At 29.8% G+C, this 18,461-nt stretch overlaps 1 pseudogene; it reads right to left on the bottom strand.

Moving 5' to 3' along the window:
* Nucleotides 1-4,217: 4,217 nt before the first annotated feature.
* LOC108344287 (putative pectinesterase/pectinesterase inhibitor 22) lies at nt 4,218-5,177 on the bottom strand (annotated as a pseudogene).
* Between the last annotated feature and the right edge of the window lie 13,284 nt (nt 5,178-18,461).

The raw sequence follows: 18,461 nt of genomic DNA, 5'->3' as shown, positions 1-18,461 counted from the left end.
GCACAAGCAATATCAGGTTTAGAAAAACTAATTAAATATAGTAAGTTATCAATTATCTGGCATATTGAGGTTGAGAAATAGATTCTCCTATATTTTCTTTAATTTAGAATTAGAATCATGAGGGCTACTCACTGGTTTGAAGTCATAATATCTAAACTTCTTGAGAATTTTCTCAATATAGTGTACTTCGAATAGTAATATACCATCTCCCTTCCTTCTGATTCTAACTCTTAAAATCACATTGGTTTCACCCTTGTCTTTCATTTCAAATTCAGACCCTAGAAACAATTTAATTCTAGAGATTATATCAATGCATGTACCAAAGATTAACATGTCATCCACATAGAAACAGATAACGACACATTTACCATTTTCAGACTTAGATTACACACATTTATCAACATCATTAGGTGAAAAACCATCACAAATTAACACATAATAAATTTTTCATGTCATTATTTTAGTGTTTATTTCAACCAATACAAAGATTTTAAAAGTTTGTAGACCTTATTCTCTTGACTTAGTACAACACATCCTTGAAGTTGAGTCATATAATTTTTTTCTCCTATAATTCACCATTTAAAAAAGTGGTTTTATCATTCATTTGGTATATCACTAACTTATGGATAGCTACTAAAGCCAACAAATAAAGGAAATCCTAGTCACAAGGACAAAAGTAATCAAATAATCTATGTTAAGTTTTTTAGTAAAGCCCTTTGCTACTAATCTTACCTTATATTTCTCTATTGAACCATCAAGATTTTCTTAAAGATCCACTTGAAACCAATGAATTTTGATCCTTTATAGGCAAATCTATTAAGGTCTAAGTATTATTTTTCTTAATTGATCAATTTCAGTCCTAATGATCTTATCTTAATGTGTTGCATCAAAAGCATTGGTTGCTTCTTAAAAACTTGTTGGATCATTTTAAACTAGATAAGTATAAAAATCATCTCCCAAGAAAGTTTTCTTCTTCTCTCTTTTACTTCTTCTCAAATTTTTACACATAGGATCACTATTAATATTTACAAGTTGTTCAGGTGTCTTACTAACCTTTAAAGGAAACATATGTCCTAAGAACTAAAATTTTTTTGTCTCCATTATGCTCAATTACACCACTTTTAAGAATAATAAACCTATAGGAAACACTATGTTATGCATTTCCTAAGAACATAGAATATGAAGTTTTAGAACCTATTTTCCTTTTCTTAGGATTGAGTAAAATTTTCTTAATTAGGCATTTCCACACTCTTAGATATATAAGATTAGGTTGATAGTATTTCCAAAACTCATAGGGAGTTTTACAAGTTTTTTTATGAGTTATCCTATTACACAAAAAACTTGTAGTAAGAAGGCTTATCAACAAAGATTATCAGGTGCATTAAAATTAATAAGCATTGCATTCATCATTTTTTTAAGTGTTATGTTTTCTCCTTCAGCTACTCCATTATACTTGTGTGAATATGGTGACGTTACTTCATGAATAATGCATTCTTTAATGCAATAGTCATTGAATAATACATATTCATCACCTTTATCTGAATTCAATTGATTTTCTACTTCCACTTTGTAAGTTAAAAACACATAAAAGGTTTTATCCTTGTGTTCAATTAAGTACAGTTTGGTGTATCTAGAATAATCATCTATAAACACTAGAAAATAATTTGATGGAATCTCATCCAAAGAGCCACAACATGAGCTAGGGCTAGGAGAATGGAAGAGAAAGAAGAAGTTCAAATAACTCTTCTTTTGTGGAAGATAGTGTATTAGTTTTTCTTCCCTTTTCTTAAGCTTTGTAAATGTGTAAATAAGTCTTTTCTTTAGGTCTTGTATTTAGGCCAAACTTACATTTCATTTGGGCTTTTATTTTAGCCATTTTGTTGATCAGTCTCTGATTTAATCGATTATGTAAATCCTATAATTGACTACAACAGACAACATCCTGAAAAAAGAATAATTTTATGATTTACTCAATTATGTGATTTACATAATCGATTAAAACAGATAGCTTTCTGCAGAATCTACAGTTTTGACTTTTTTAACTTGATTCTTAAATGACTATGCAAACTAAGGTGTTCTTTATCTTGCTTGGGCCTTAACTAACCCCTAGAACATTTATTAGAGGCTAAGAAACCTTCAAAGGTGCATGCATCTTCTTTCTTGAATAAGGTTCTTGAAGCTTTTAGATTCATTGACCTTTCTTTACTTGGGTTAACTCCTCCATTTTATAAATAGGAGTACCCAAGCTTTGTAAATTCAACTTGAAAATTATATAGAGAATTTTTTTCAATATTGTAGCTTTCCCTTTCGATGTTCATTAGGATAGTTTTCTTCTTGACTCTCCTAACCTTTTTTTTATGGTTGGCCCAAGCTCCTCCAAGATACACATTCAAACTACTCATCAAACTCCATTTCCTTCATCTTTATATGCTTTTGCATCTAGTACATCATATCCATGGAGTCTCCTTTAACTTGCATGAATAAGGTTTCCATCATAATTTCTACCACCTCTAGATATGATTTGTTTTAAACCAGCTAGATCAATATGAATTAGTCCTAGAAGTTCAGTTTCACGTTTTACAAAATGACAATTTTTCTTTATTATTTTAGATTCCACACATATATCACATTTACTACTTTGTTTATCATGCAAACTAATTAATCCTTGTCGTTGCAATTTCATAACATATGAGAAATTTACATGTCTTAATTTAGCATGCGACACATTATATGAATAAACAATATAAGTAGAAGAACAATATTCGTTAACAATTTCATAAATGTTGAGTACATATACACCTTCATCACAATATCCATTCCCCAAAAACACGTTATTCTTTGTCAAAACAATTTTGCCAGATTCAAATGGCACTTTAACCCCAACTTTTCCCAATAGTACTACAACGATTAGATTAACTCCGATTAATGGCACATGTAATCACTCAAGTTCATAGTCTTCTCATGGGAGATTTAGAATAACTTTTCATTTTCCAAAGACAAGAGTTGTCTTAGAATAATCGAGATACACATGTTCTTTTTTATCTCCCACAATAATGTAGGAGGTAAAAATACTTTTGTTTGAACATATGTGTCTAGTAGCATCAGAGTCTACCACTCATTTTGCTCACATTGATCACAAGATTTTTTTGTGAAATGACCGCAACAATGGTATCTTTCCCTTTAGCTATATATATGGTAAGATAATCATCGTTTCTTACTCTATCTCTGCACTAAGGTGCATGAGGACCTCTATATTTACACTAAAGTGCATGAAGACCTGATTTTTCACATACAAAACATGTTTTTTCTTCTTTAAGGTGGAGTTAGATCTATTGGGACAAAAATAGATCTTGCAGTTCATGAGTTGTTATAGACAAAAAAAAATAAAAAAGGTGAAAACATGAGTGATAGAGGTATATTTTAGAAATATGAAAAAGACAGCAAAATTTACACTTTCTTACCCTTTATTTTTTATTAGCAAATATATATTTTTATTCAAAAAATTTAAACCCCAAACATTATATACTTCATAACTTTTGTGTATTTTATAGTTTGTTAATTCAATTGTTAAAATATCCAAAAATAAAATTTGGTTTTTAAATACGTAAAACAATTATATTGCTCTTTAATATTAATTATATTTTTTAATAAAAAGTAGAATTTGATTTATTGTTAAATTGATCCATAAAAATATATTTTAATGGAAAAATAGCTAAAATAACTTAACAGTAAAACGTAATTATATAACTTTTTACACCTATAAGTAAAAGTGACATAGACTAAATTAGTTATTTAACCATTTTGTTGGAACATGAAATACCATATTAATAAAAGATATTCGAGGTGGTGAATATTCCGAAGTTTTTTAGAAAGGAAACTAAAAAGTTATTTAAGTAAATTAAGTTAGAAAAGGAGATATAAGTGAATGTAATAGCAAACAGGAGAGTTTAAATAGAAATAGCACATTTGCATTATGGATAGGAGAGCGTTTCTCCCTGCACCACCACGGACTATTTCTTACACCTCCTCATTCCTGTTTTGTGCTACACCTCCTCATTCCTGTTTTGTCCTTCAATAAAATTTAATTTTTAAAGGTAAAACAGACATTGATATCCGTTTTAAATAAAAGATTCATTAGGCCAATTCTAAAACGAATTATGTGTTGAACAGGATTATGACGGATGTTCGACAGGATTATGTGTTCGTTGGTTAGTTAATTACTTACCAAGCGTGACCGTTCGAAAAGTGGTACATCCCTGCATGAAATTCCAGTTGCTGGTGATAATGGTTTGGCCTATACCATGTCCGACGAGCATGATGTTGGTCATCTTCTTCTTCATGTCAATATTCTCCTTGTAAAGTCCCCTTTTCACGTAAATAATATACCTTCTTTCACTGTGACTGGGAGCTGCATTAACAGCTTCGACAATGGAGCGATAGTGACCACTCCCATCCAAAGCAACAACTGCATCCGCACGAACACCATGTGGCTTGGCTTTGAGCAGCTCTTGATCACCCTCACTCATCCATTTAGGAAACTCTGAGGTTCCATCAGATTCTTCAGTAGTAGTGTTTCTTGGAGGCTTAAATGGTAAGGTATGCAACTGAGTGTACAAGGACAAAACATTGTTGATGAGTTATGTGACTTGTGTCAAGCTTCCACTGATGTAGCTCTCGAGGCGTCTGTTTGTGCCTTCAAAGCCTTCAAGGCACATGTCTTGGTTGCTCAGTGCAACACTAAGCCATGCTTCAAGGTTTTCCTTGGATTGCGTGTTGGAATCTCCTAAGCGAATCCTCCTCATCTCTCCCAAGGACCATGCGAGCTCAGAAATTAAGAAATCTAAGAGCTCCTTGTAGTCTTCTATGGCTTGTTGCTCGCGGTAGCTGACGGAGAATGTGGCGATCTTTGTCATGTTGTCAATGGCCACTATTGCTTCGTTGAGTGTGGCCTTCAGTGCTGCACTCATCACTGAAGTGGGGCTTGGAGGGCCTATTTTGGTGAGCTCGTTATGGATGTTTGTGAGGCAAGAGTTTTGGTTTTCAATGTCCATGCATGCTTGTGCAATCAATGCTTGCATGTCTTGGGTTTGGATTTATGAGGGAATGCCTTCATATGAGAGAGCCTCAAAGGAGGGTAAAAGCACGAGAATGAAAAGGAAACTAAGCATGGTCATCATTTGGAGGTTATAATGTGACATAACTAACTAGAAAGACATAGCAACCATGCTTTTCTAGTTTTTCCAAGAACCTTTTATTTATACGCAGAAAATATAGCTCTCAGAATCCGTTTTAAAACATAAAATGGATGTCGAATATCCGTTAAAGGGTGTATTATGTGTTGGATATCCGTTTTAAAACCAATTCTGTTAACCACATCGACGAATGTCGGATATCTGTTGAAGGTCAAACGAATATCCCACATTCGTTTTGGCCTTCACGGACTCTGTTCAGGCGACAAACAATATAGACAACACAGTATATAGAGCATGAGCAGCAAGAACACAACACAGAAAAGAAAGCTAGAAAAGAAAACCAACTTGGATGGATGGAGACGAAAACAAGTTGCAACGAAGCCAATATATGCTCTCCTCCATGCTATTCCACACCACGAATCAACAACAGCAATGAAACGTAGAAGGTGGAGAAGAGAAGAATCAACGAAAAAGAAATAAATGGAAGGAAGGAGAAAGGAACTCAAACGAAAATGGGAAAGAAGAGAGAATCTCTGATATGAGATGTGGGGATGGGGGTGTAGTTGTGCTCAGTCAATTAATATGAATGAGTAAAATTAGGATTTGGGAAATAAATTAAAAATTCCTGATAAAAGTAAAAAAGTTTTAATCTTTAATCTAAGGATAGTTTTGAAAATAAAATTTTTTTGGGAAGGTGCAGGAAGAGTACGTGGTGGTGGAGGGAGCAACTCTCTGGATACGAACCTTGCATTTCCCTGTTGGCAGCCCAATTCCATAAAAAAAATGACAGTTTTTTCTTGCACCTTCATAATTTTCATCTGGCACTCGTATATTATTTTTTTTTTTGTTTTAGATTATAAAATCTGAAAATTAAAATGACTTTTCAATTAGATAATGTAAAAGATTTTGTTTCTTAAAAAAACTTTCAAATTACATCATTAGTAAACCAAAATTGACTTTGGAATTGTGTTATACGAAAGTTATTTAAAAACAATAGATTTCAAAATTTAAAAGTCATTTTTAACTTCTGTATTATGCAATTTGAAAAGAACAAAATGGGATAATAGTTACGAAGGTGTAAGAAGAAACTATCCAAAATCATGGACTTTAGGGTTGGCCCACTTTCAATTGTATCTACTTTGGGGGGCAATTACATTTTGACCGTTGATCCCTTCACCACCACAAATTTCTTCTTATACCACCTCATTCCACAATTGTCCTTGAGTAAAAATATTAAAACGTTAAAAAAATAAATGAAATCCATCAACGAATATTCTTGTATGTTGAAAGTCGAACGGATTTCCACGTCCGTTTTGGTCTTAAGGGTTCTTTATTTCATTTCTTTCATAGCACACACATTTCTTTCACATCCATTTTGGCTTTAAAGATTTCCACATCCATTTTGGAACAATCATAGTTTTTATTGGTTGTGGATAAAAATTGGGGAACGCAGAGTTGAGTTTCTTGGACGTAAGGGTAGAGGGTGTGATTTGTTTGATGGAGAATGGGTTTGGGATGAGAACTACCCTTTGTATCGTTCAAAAGATTACAGCTTTCTGGATGAAGGTTTTCAATGTTCGGAGAATGGAATACGTGATTTGTATTACATAAAGTGGAGGTGGCAGCCCAAAGGTTGCAACTTGCCAAGGTAGATTTTAATGTTTTTTTCCAATAGTTTCAGTCTATTACTTTTCAAGTTCATTATTTTTCTCATGTCTTTCTTTAGTAATGATCGTTGGATGAAGATGGTAATGTGAAATGCTGGTTTAAGAATTTCGTTAAGGAACAAAATCATGTTGTATCTCTATCTTTTTCTCTGTTTCAAATTCCACATTATTTTCCCTTTTTAACATTTTTTTGCTGAAAGAGAAGGAGAAGAGGGGGAAGGATGGGTGTGAGGGTGGGTGATGGAAATGAGAAAGAGAAGGAGAAGAGGGGAGGGGGTTAGGGGGTGGTGGGTGACGAAATTGAGGAAAGAGAAGGAGAAGAGAGGGAGGGGGTGTGTTGTGCGCTGGAAAATGAGAATAAAGAAATAGGGTTTTTAATTAAAAATATAAAAAGTTAAAGGTAAAAGTAAAAAAAATTTAATTTAAAGACATTTGTGAAAAATAAATAAATTGAAGAGGTACAAGAAGGTTGTGGTGGTGGAGGGAGCAACACCCTTACATTTTAATGTTTTTTTTATATAAAATATGTTAAAGGAAAAAAAAACGGATAAGAGTGTTTTATGAACATTTCATTGAAAAAAATCAATATTTCTAAGACAAAATTTTTTTACTTGTCCTCCTACTTACTAGATAAAAAGTTATTGAATACTTTTGAAACTTTTAAGAGATTAAAATATATAATATTTTAATTTATTCTTTTTTTTAAATCATTAAGAATAGTTTGCAGAAAAAGTAAAGTAATACTAGTTATGATATTGGTTAATTAGCTTTTGAGTCTCTAATTAATCTTTTGATTTTCGACGAACTCAAGTACTTTCGAGTGCTTGCATTGAAGAAAACAATGTTATTTCAAGATAAATAATGTTTCATTATCTTAAAGAGAAAAAGTCATAACTACAAATAGATTGAAGTAAGAGTAGGTATAATGTGTTTACATATTTTTAATGGAGAATTCATTCGGATATAATCTCCCTTATACCATGAGTTATTATTTTGAGAATAATTTTAAGTCTTCTAGTTTAAAATGAAAAAAAAAAATATCAACAATTTGTCTACTGAATAAGGATTTAAAAAAAAAAACTAACAAGCTGTTTTTCAAATAAATTATATGTTTTATCTTAAAATTTTATTTTTTTAATATTTGTTCAGTTTTATAAATTAGTTTTTTTTAATATAGCGATGTTTGTATTTTTTAAAATAAAATGTCACTTATATTATATCTTTTTTATAATACTACACAAAAAGATAATTATTTTACAAGAGTTTCATTCACTAATATTCCATGTTAAACCTTAAAATTTTGAAATGAGTTTTCAACTTCTCAAAATGTTTCTTAATAAATAACATTACAAATTAAAATTTATAGTTAAAATGATTTTCTAAACCACCTTTGATTTATATTTGAACTACTTGTTTATATTTTTTCTTTTTTTTTTCTGGTAATTATTTGATAACTAAAATAAATAAATAAATACATAAATTGAAGTAATTATCCTAAACTATCCATAATAGATGCTTTCATTGATTTCACATTCTGTAACCGATATTGTGTATAACTACTGTATAACTACTCTTGTTGATTTACTTCTAACCTTTGTCTTGATTAAGATTTCCTTTTGATATTGTTGATGTTTCAATGCAATCAATTTTTCAACAAGTATGTTGAATAGTTATAGTATAATGAGTGTTGTATCCATAAGGATTTGGAAGAATACACAATGGTTACAACATGTTTGATTTGAATAAAATAGTGCTTAAGTTGTATAAAAAACTTCAAATAAAAGAGTTGGTTTCAATTTGATAAAGACGTGTTAAGATTATATTTCACCATTTATTCGTCTCTTATACTAATCCAATTTTAATTCATCTAGATGCAATTATTCATAGGTGGAGAGTACTATTAAATGTGATTTTAAATTCATTCTTAACATCTAAAGCCTAAAATTATCAAAGTCCAACATGATTCCTCAATGACTGTTTGAAAGAATAACTTGCTTTAAGTTCATGACTCTATAACCAGTTAGAACCTTAGATTTGTTCCTAGCATTTAAAAGCAAGAGGATGATCTCAAACATAAACTAATTCACAAACATACTTAGATAAACTAATTCACAAACATGTATATAAAAACATACTTAGATAAATAAAACAATATCAATACAAAAGATTTCAAAGGGTTACATCAAACCTCAACACAAAAGAGTTTAGCTCCTCATGGTGGTTGTAAACAATACATAAATTGGAGTAACCACAACTCTCTTATACTCTCTAAAGTTATACAATAAGTACTGAGAATGAGTTATACAAAGCTCTTGGACTAGCCTTAAATTCCCTTTCTAAGAGTTTCTTTAAGAAGTTCTGCCAAAAAGCTCTCTTAAAATAGAGGCGCAACTATGTTTTTATAAACAGCCCAGGGTGGTGCTCAACTACACACTTATTGCTCAGCAACAAAGGTTTCCCTTTCATGTGGGTTTGCTATGCATCTTAACCTTATGCTCTCGTCTCAACTCCTAAGGTAACTTCTTTGGAAATGAGTCTTCATAGCTCAACTACAGGTCTAGTGCTTGAAGTTTCCTCTTTACGAGGGTTTGCTCTCTATGGCTTAGTATCATTTTTACCGCTCAACTGCGTCGACTTAATTCAACCCAGTTTTGCAGTAATTATAGTAAAATCTCATGGTTTTCCTACAATTTTCTCTTTTGGTGCTCTATTATGCAAAACTAAACTAGATTGGGGTGAATTAACAAAACTATCAACAATCAAAGTTAGATAAAGGTCAAAAATCATCTTAATTTTCACTTAATTTAGGCATTTATCAAATATTCAATCAATTATTTCTCTAAACCTATTTGTCTCAATTAAGTTTTTCTCGATATCCTAATAATATATCTTTCAGATCTTTGTTCTTGATCTTCCTTGTCTCATTGCATTTCATTTTACCCTAGTATACTAATATGCTTATTTTGTTTCTTTGTCTTGAATTGTTTCTTGATGCCCCGAAAAGAATAATGTTTCATGTCTTTCATGAATAAGTGTTCTCTTGATTCTTGATTGAACTCTTCAACTTCAAGAATTTTCACATTCCTTACTTTACATGCTTTTACATTTATTGTTAGAAACGTCACTTGTCTTTTCATAATCTTTTGCATTTAATGTGCTAGCCACTCTTACTTAAGTATAATTGTCATACTATTACCTAAGAAACAATAAAAAATTATTTCCCTTAATGGCCTCAATCCCATTCACATTTTAATTATATCACCTTTCAAATATCTTTTTATAATCTTCCTTATCCTCCCTTTTATTCTTTACGTGTCAAATCTTTGCACTCCTACTTCCTCATTCTCTAATCTCCCCTACACTCGTCTTCTTCAACAAACTCAAACCCTATTACTTCTACCTCCCACATTACTTCAATGGCTTCTCCCTCTCAAAGCACATTTTTTTCCATTATCCTCAATCGGCATGGAGGAAGAATCTAAGAAAGTTTGTGAAACTCAATTATTTATCCCTTACATTGTGGGTGACATTACTTATTCCTTTGAAGGTCCTTTTAATACCTATAATTCCATGGAAACATTTCCCACTTTCCATGCTCCAACTGCACCAAACTTATCAACCAACATGACAAGATACACATGAATTTTTCTCGAAATGTGAGCAAAATCTATTGATCAAGCTTGTCTTCCCCAAAATCCAACTATCTAAAATGGTTAGATAGAGTTAACACAAATTACAGGACTCATTTGCGAGAAGATTGATATTTCTGACTTAATCAAACTATCACCTTAACTTCAACATGCTTAACGTTGTTGTCCACCTTTGGAACACGGAACTCAATGCTCTTGAGTTGCCTTGTGGGTCTTATGTCTATAAGATTCGAGAAAATAAAGTAGTTTAGAGACTTTGGATTTTTGTTTCAAAAATTAGTGTTTTTGAATGTACATTTTTGTAATTTATTTTATTTTATTTATATTTTTTCCTTTGGATAAAATAGTCTTTTATCATTATTTAATTGGTGTAGAAATTGATTAAGGGGTGATTTGATGTTTAGAAAGCCTAGAAACTCTAAATCAAAGAGAGAAAACAAAGGAAGAGAGGAGATTGACGTTTTGGGAGAAAAAGAGAGAAGGAAACGTATGAGGAAGCTTACCTTTGTTTTTTTATGGTCGTATGTTATATGTTTTCTTGATTATCTTGATTGGTAATCCTTGTTTTGATACATGTGTATGTGATTATGATTATACGTGGTTATTGTTCAGTAAGAGTTTGTGTATAAATAAGCATCGGGTTTGTGTAATATTTGTGATGAGTTTTCCCTATGAATATATTATGTATGTTTTGTTGGGTTATCCCAACAAAGGGTTTGATGCTAAGGGACAACAAAGTTATTATTCTTGGGGGTGTCCATGCAAATATATGTTGTAAGTGTTAGATTATTGGGCTCCCTTCCTATGTGGATAATAGGCCAAAAAAATGTGGACCATTATGTGGAAGAAAACAACCTCACATCAGCAGCTCTATTTTGGAGAATTTCATAAAATCTACATTGGTGTTTTCGTTGTGAAGTCGTTCACCATTAGATCAAATTGATTTTTGGATAGTGGGTTCCTGATGAATGGTTCTTCATTCTGACCGTTCAGATCTTCAATCAGAGATATAGTTTGGGAGAAAACAACCTCGCATCAACAACTCTATTTTGGAGAATTTTCATTTTCTTGGTTCTCATTTGTAAGCATTATGCTTAGTTAGTTTGCTTGATTGAAAACCCTATTAGGTGTTTTTATCGGAGACTCTTTTACACCCTATTATTAGGGGTATAACATGTCAACGATTGGATCTAGATGATTCAAGTGATGTATTATATGTGTTTGAGTATGTTTACATGGGTATGTGATGCTTGAATGCATGTATGATATGTTAACTATGTTTCCACGTGATCTAGGATTGAGGTATGTATGCTTGAATGCTTGAATAATGTCTAGGATGTGTTTTGATTCGGCAATAATTGATTATCATTAATTATAATCGATTATTTGGGCGTTGGTTTTTAGTGTGGTTTCGGGAATAATCGATTATCTAGGATGATAATCGATTATCCCTTCCTACATGATGTTTCTTGGTAAATTTCACTGAGATAATTGATTATCTTAAGTGATAATCGATTATCACAATGCATTTTAGTGAAAAATGGCGAATTTGATGAAGAATGGACCCAAGCCTAAGGAGTTATGTAACATGATGATAATCAAAGATTGAGGTTAGTGGTTATGTTTAAGGTTAATTTTACTTGTGGTTGAGAGTGGGACATGAGTGAGTGTTGGGTGTACCTGAGAATGTGATTCATAAGCATGAGAGTGGAGGATAAGTATACTTGTTGTACCTCGTAAATCCTAGTTCTATCTTCGGATATGTGCTTACTTTTGCCTTGTGTGCATTGGAAGGAGATGATCTATAGGGGAGGCTATAGGTGGGTTGTACAATTGGTGAGGTAGGGTATAGAAGTGAGATGGACTCCTTCCACTACGGTATTATGATACAATGATGCTCATGGTGTTGTTCATGACTAGGATGATGATGGTGTATCTATGATGATGATCATGGTACTTGAGATGCTCCAGGTTATGTTATGTTGATAGTGACTTTACTATAATGGTTATAGTAAGTAGTTAGCGTGACGTTGATGAGTGGATAGACCAAGGGTCTATGTGTGAGATGTTAGTGATGACATCAAGGGTTAGAGATCAAAGATCAATGATCGAAGTTCAAGGATCGGGGTCGAGGATCGAGTAATTCAGTATGATTGAATTGTTTATGTTAGAGGATTAGGAATCCTATTGTTATTACTACTATGTATGGGTGTTTGATTATGGTTGATATAATCAGAAGGTATGTATCCTGTTGCATATTTGATTATGGTTGGTATAATCACAAGATACATATCTTGTTGTGAATTTGATTATGGTTGATATAATCACTATATATGTATCTTGATGTTATGATTGTTTTATCAGTAGCTTACCCCATATGTTTGTGTGTTTATGAAATAAATTATTGGCGATTATTGTATAATGTGTTATATATGAGCAGATAATGTGACAGATGTTCTAGAGGCGTGAATGACTCAAGAGAAATAATCTTGAAATTCATTTAAAGTTATTTTGTTTTACAAGTTAATACAATATAATTAAAATATTTCCTTCATTATATTTTCATGCTATGATCAATTTTGAATTTTATCAATTTTTAATAACACGTCACATCTTAAAAATCGAAATATTACAATCGAAATATTACAATGTCCTTACCTTATTTTGATGTTGTTGCCATCACATACGTGAAACCTCTTGATCAAACTTATCACATTGTTGCTTTTCTCCATTATATCGCTTTCTAAAGTTTGATTATTATAATCTTCATAAGATAGTCACGAAATCTTCTTTACATATTTAGAGATTTTATCTCGTGTATTTTAAAAAATAAAATCTTTATCTGGAATTCTGATTGAGAAGAGAAGTTTTTGATAAAAAAACCAATTTCTTAAATATTTTTAGGACAGATACTTAGTAATATATGATGTATGCATTATATATATTTACTTGAAATTTTATATTGATAGCATATTGTTATCATTTTCATCTTGTGCCTTAAAAGCTTTTTTATATAAAAAAGTATTCTTTAACAAATTAAATCTTAAACTTAATTATTAGGTCATAATTTTGTGTAGTAATTTTTTTTAAAAAACATTATATTATTTTAATAACTTTATAATACTTTTGTTTATATTTTAAGACCTTCATTTAAACTTCATTATTGAACTTCTTATATTAATTTAAACTATATATAATATTTATTTTCCTATTTAAGTAAATTATTAAATACACTATTAAAACATATTATTTATTATCACAAAAAATATATAAACTATATAAGTTTAACATTAGAATCTTATTATATAAATATGTGTTGGAATCACGAGACTATTTGTATATAATAACTAAATGTAAATATGATAAATAATTTTTCTCTAACTTCTCTAATTTCAAAATTTTCTACTTTATTACCACTTCCACGTGTCATCAACAAACAAAATTAAACTTTCACTTCATTGATTTTTGAAAAAAAAAATGTACAAAAGTTAGATTACAAAGACTAAAATTCACAAAATTAGACTAAAAGAATTCACAAAATTAGATTAATGATGCTTTGTTTGATTTTTTTTTCCCTAGTTTGTCTATTACTCTGTTAAAAAAAACGACGTTAACGTTTTTAAATGATCCGGTGAAGAGCTAAGATAATAAATTTTATCATAACAATATTCTCTTAAAAATCATTAAATAATATTGACTTATTTGCCTAAATAAAAGTTAGCCAGCCGACAATTGTTTTAGTATTTGAAGAAGTTTGAGTGCTTAGATGAAAAGAAATGAAAGATGGATGAATATAAGAATAGAGAAAAACTACTATTGTATCACTTTTTATTGATAATTAGTGTAATGTTTTATGCATAAAGTTTAAAATTAAATTAGTGTTAATTTAAAATCATTATCACATATATTAAATATTTACCTTTTCACTAAGTATAACAAGTAAAAAGATTAATTATTCAATTAAACTTTTAATAAAAGAATAATTGCTATTCAGAATTTTCTTTGTATATTTAAAGCTAAATCAAGTTTCAAATACTTTGAAAAAGTTCAATTAAGTTTTTATTAATTTTTTTTATTATTGAATTTATAATTTTAAGTGAGTTCTGTGGTTTAATTTTGTATGAGAATGATATCACTCTTATCATATCTCCATTATTTTGTTTACTTGTTTTTTGTATTGAGAAACATGAGATTTTAATATTATGATTAATGTAAAATGATAATTGATTTTTTACAATAAAAGTCATTTATGATAAAAGTTTTATTACAATTTTGGATAATGTATCACTCTTATCATATTTTCATTATTTTGTTTACTTAATTTTTGTATTGAGAAACATGAGATTTTAATATTATGATTAATGTAAAATATAAATGATTTTTTATAATAAGTAAAAATTTTATTACTTTGATATAAAATATTTTGAATAATAAGTAAATGTTATCCTCACTTACATTAATGGTGGTGATGACAATAGTTTCTTGATAATTGTGGAAGTCATTGATGATAATTAATATATATTCAAGCAATACAAATCACATATTGTTTTACATTTATTATAATATTTTATATCTAATTACAAAACTTTTATCTAACACATGAAAACGAATAAGTAAGATAATGTAAATAATACAACATCATGTCACAAATTAATGAAAAATTAGATAACTAATATTTAATATAAAAATTTAATTTTTTTTTGTACAAAATGAATTTGATAGGAACTTTATTAAGATAAAGATCATTTAGAAATACAAGATCATCTAACAAATTTTATTTTGAAATTTTACAAACGAACAATTGAAACAATGTTTATAGTCTAAATAATCTAAAGAATATGTCTAATAAAAACAACGTTGAACACGTGAGCAAAATGTCTATGTTTAGCATGAATAATATTTCATACAATTACAAATGTCTAACGAAAATAAATTTAATATTTTAACATGTTTAAAACAAAGCTTTCATTAAACCATGCACTTTGTAAACAATATATTACTCAAAAAACATATATACGCTTAAAGCTTAATACATTAAACATGCCTAAACACTCCACAACATTTATAACATTAATTGCATGTATAGTTTGTATTCATTTGTTTGTGGTGTTTTGTTTCTCTTTATCTGTGTAGATTGTTATAACACCAAGCTTTATTCAAAAGTTTGTACAAATATGAAAGACGGTAAGAGATAAAAAAACATTCTTAGAATGTTTCTTTAATGTTTTTTTCTCTGAGAAAGTCGAACACGCCACCTCTGTAAAAAGCATTGTTGTTCCGACGCTACCTAGCACTTGACTTTGTACCTGAAGGATACATGCTCAACTATCTCTAAGTAAGAGATATTTATCGAAGAAAGCTATATAAAGATGACTAGATGAAGAGAAGAATGAAAGAATTTATCATTGACTTAAAATTATTTTCTTTTTGAACCTTCATCATCTAATGCTTTCTTTGCTTAAAAAAAGATTTTACAAGTCTTCAGATTTCATTGTATTGAAACATACTTTCATTGAGAGCTTTGATTTGTACTTATTTTTCCAAAACAATTTTATTGTGTTTGTAAATTGTGAAAAGAATAAAAACACTTGTTTGTTTAGTTCAGTTAAGCTAAACAATGAGTGGAACGTAACTCAGCTTTAGTGAACTAGTATAAAAACAAGTTTGTCTTTCTTGCTTTTCTTTATATACGTTTTCTTAAACAAGATTAGTGTTTAATACATATTTACGAAAAGTTTTTGAAAACTCTATTCAACTCCCTTCTAGAGTTTTTCCTGTTTTTCAAACTCAATTAAAAATATCTAAATTTATATTGTGTTGGAAGTCCCACATCGACTATAGATAAGGTCAACTTATAATATATAAGTAGGTGCAAACCTCACTTTACAAGTCAGTTTTGTGGGGTTGAGTTAAACTTAAAGTCCATTTTTTAACATTGTATCTAGAGCCAAGATTCTTTTGAGAAAAAAATTATTGTTGTCTTTACCACCACATTTGTTGTTGCCGACGGCAATGCCATCGTCTACCGCTGTCACTACCGGAGTTTTAGTTTCGACCAACGATCACATGGTTTTGATCGTCTCGGCCAAGCGACCACCATGCCATTAACGACACCTTCATTATAGCTCCTACGCGCTCTCAACGCCTTTTAAAGTTATGAATTTGCTACCTCTTTCGTCGTGAATGGTGGCATGTTTAATTCAGATCGTCGAGGTTGCTCGTTTTCTGCTTTCAGGTTCATCGTGTGTCGTTGTACGTTCCGTCTCCTCTCAGGCAGCTATTCAGAGCATTGAGGTTGGTCTTTTTCCTTTTTCAGGTGTCTTGATTAGAGAATCTTGGATTTTTATAATTCCTCTCTTGTTCATCCATGACTTCTTCCACTGTCGTCTCTTCTGTTCTCCCTTTTATCACTATTGCGTTTGACCCGTTCATATATGTTTTTTTTCCCATGGAAAAGATGATTTTTGTTAGTTTCTTTATAGTCATGGTGGCTCTCCAACAATGATCTTTTTATCCACTAGATGTAAACAATACATTTCTCAACGGCGATTTACAAGAAGAGATTTACATGAAGCAACTCCTCAGATTTGTTGCTTAGGGAGAGTCTTTTTGGTTGGTATTTCGTCTTACAAATCATTAGCAATTTGTTGTCACTTAAGTGCAGAAGTAGATATTTTCGCTAAGACTTAATGAATTATATTAGTAACAAGCTTGGTATATATGGATGTAGTAGCTTGAGGGGAGTGTTAGATATATTATCTTTATTTTATAGTTATCTTTTATCTTTAATTAGTTTGTTATTATTTTTTATCTGTATTTTGAGCTTAGTCCATATTTCTTCTATTATAAATAGAAAACCAAAAGATATTAATCTTAACGTATTAAAATTAAAACTTAATTAAACATATATTTAATTTATATAAATGATAATTATTTAAAAATGTAATCTAAATCTAACTAAAATTATATACAAAAATATATTTAAAGCATAATTTAAATATATTATTTTTTAATGTTATTTCTTGAAAAAAATATTTATAATATTTTTCCTGTATGTGAAATATTATATATATATATATATATATATATATATATTTATAAATATGACTACCTTTATAGCAATATTTATAAATTTTTTTAGCCAAAGAAAATTCTTCAATATTTTATATTTTTGAATTTGTATCTTCTCTCGTTCATTTATTGTTGATCATTTAAGAAGATCACGGAGAAGAAATGTAAGTGAAAAGAAAATGTAAGTGAAAGGTAAAGCAGTGATGCACAGCTTGGCACTTCCATTTGTGTTTCTCACCTTCACTTCACTATTATTATTATTTTTTTACCTTTTTCAATTTTCTCTCTCTGTCTCTGTCTTATATTTTTCAATGATAAAGAGAGAAAAAAATTGACTATCTCTATCAAAACCTTGTCTTCATGTAATTTCTCAAGGTGGGTCCCATTTGCTCCAAAATGTTTTTTCACCATGGTTGTTGTGTATATGATATAGTATAAGAAAGAGTCTTATAAAATGTTTGTATTACAACATCTTTTAAGAATCATATGGTGCAATAAAATTAATAAAAAATAAATTAAAATAAATATATTAATGTTAAATAAATGGAAAATTTCATACATTACAATTAATAACAACAATAATAATATAATACATAATAGAAAATATAAATATAAGATATTTCATAGTTAAAATATGCTTGGTAATAAGATCAATAAATTAATCAGTATGTTATCTGAGTAGTTACAAGCTAGTTTAATCAGTGTAATAATATTTTACAACCTATTAGCTTCAAGGTATAAGTTATTTTAGTATTTTGTTGATAATTTCTATCATTTTCTTCAGTTACTATTCTTTATGTTTTAATTTTTTACATAGTATTACTTATTTGTTATATTTTTAGTACTTGTTAGATTTCTTTTTAATTTATGTACTACTTTTA

The sequence above is a fragment of the Vigna angularis genome, chromosome 8, assembly GCF_016808095.1.
Source record: "Vigna angularis cultivar LongXiaoDou No.4 chromosome 8, ASM1680809v1, whole genome shotgun sequence".
In the NCBI taxonomy this organism is placed as follows: Eukaryota; Viridiplantae; Streptophyta; class Magnoliopsida; order Fabales; family Fabaceae; genus Vigna; species Vigna angularis.
The sequence above is the reverse complement of the archived record's forward strand: the minus strand, read 5'-3'. Positions and strand labels throughout refer to the sequence as shown.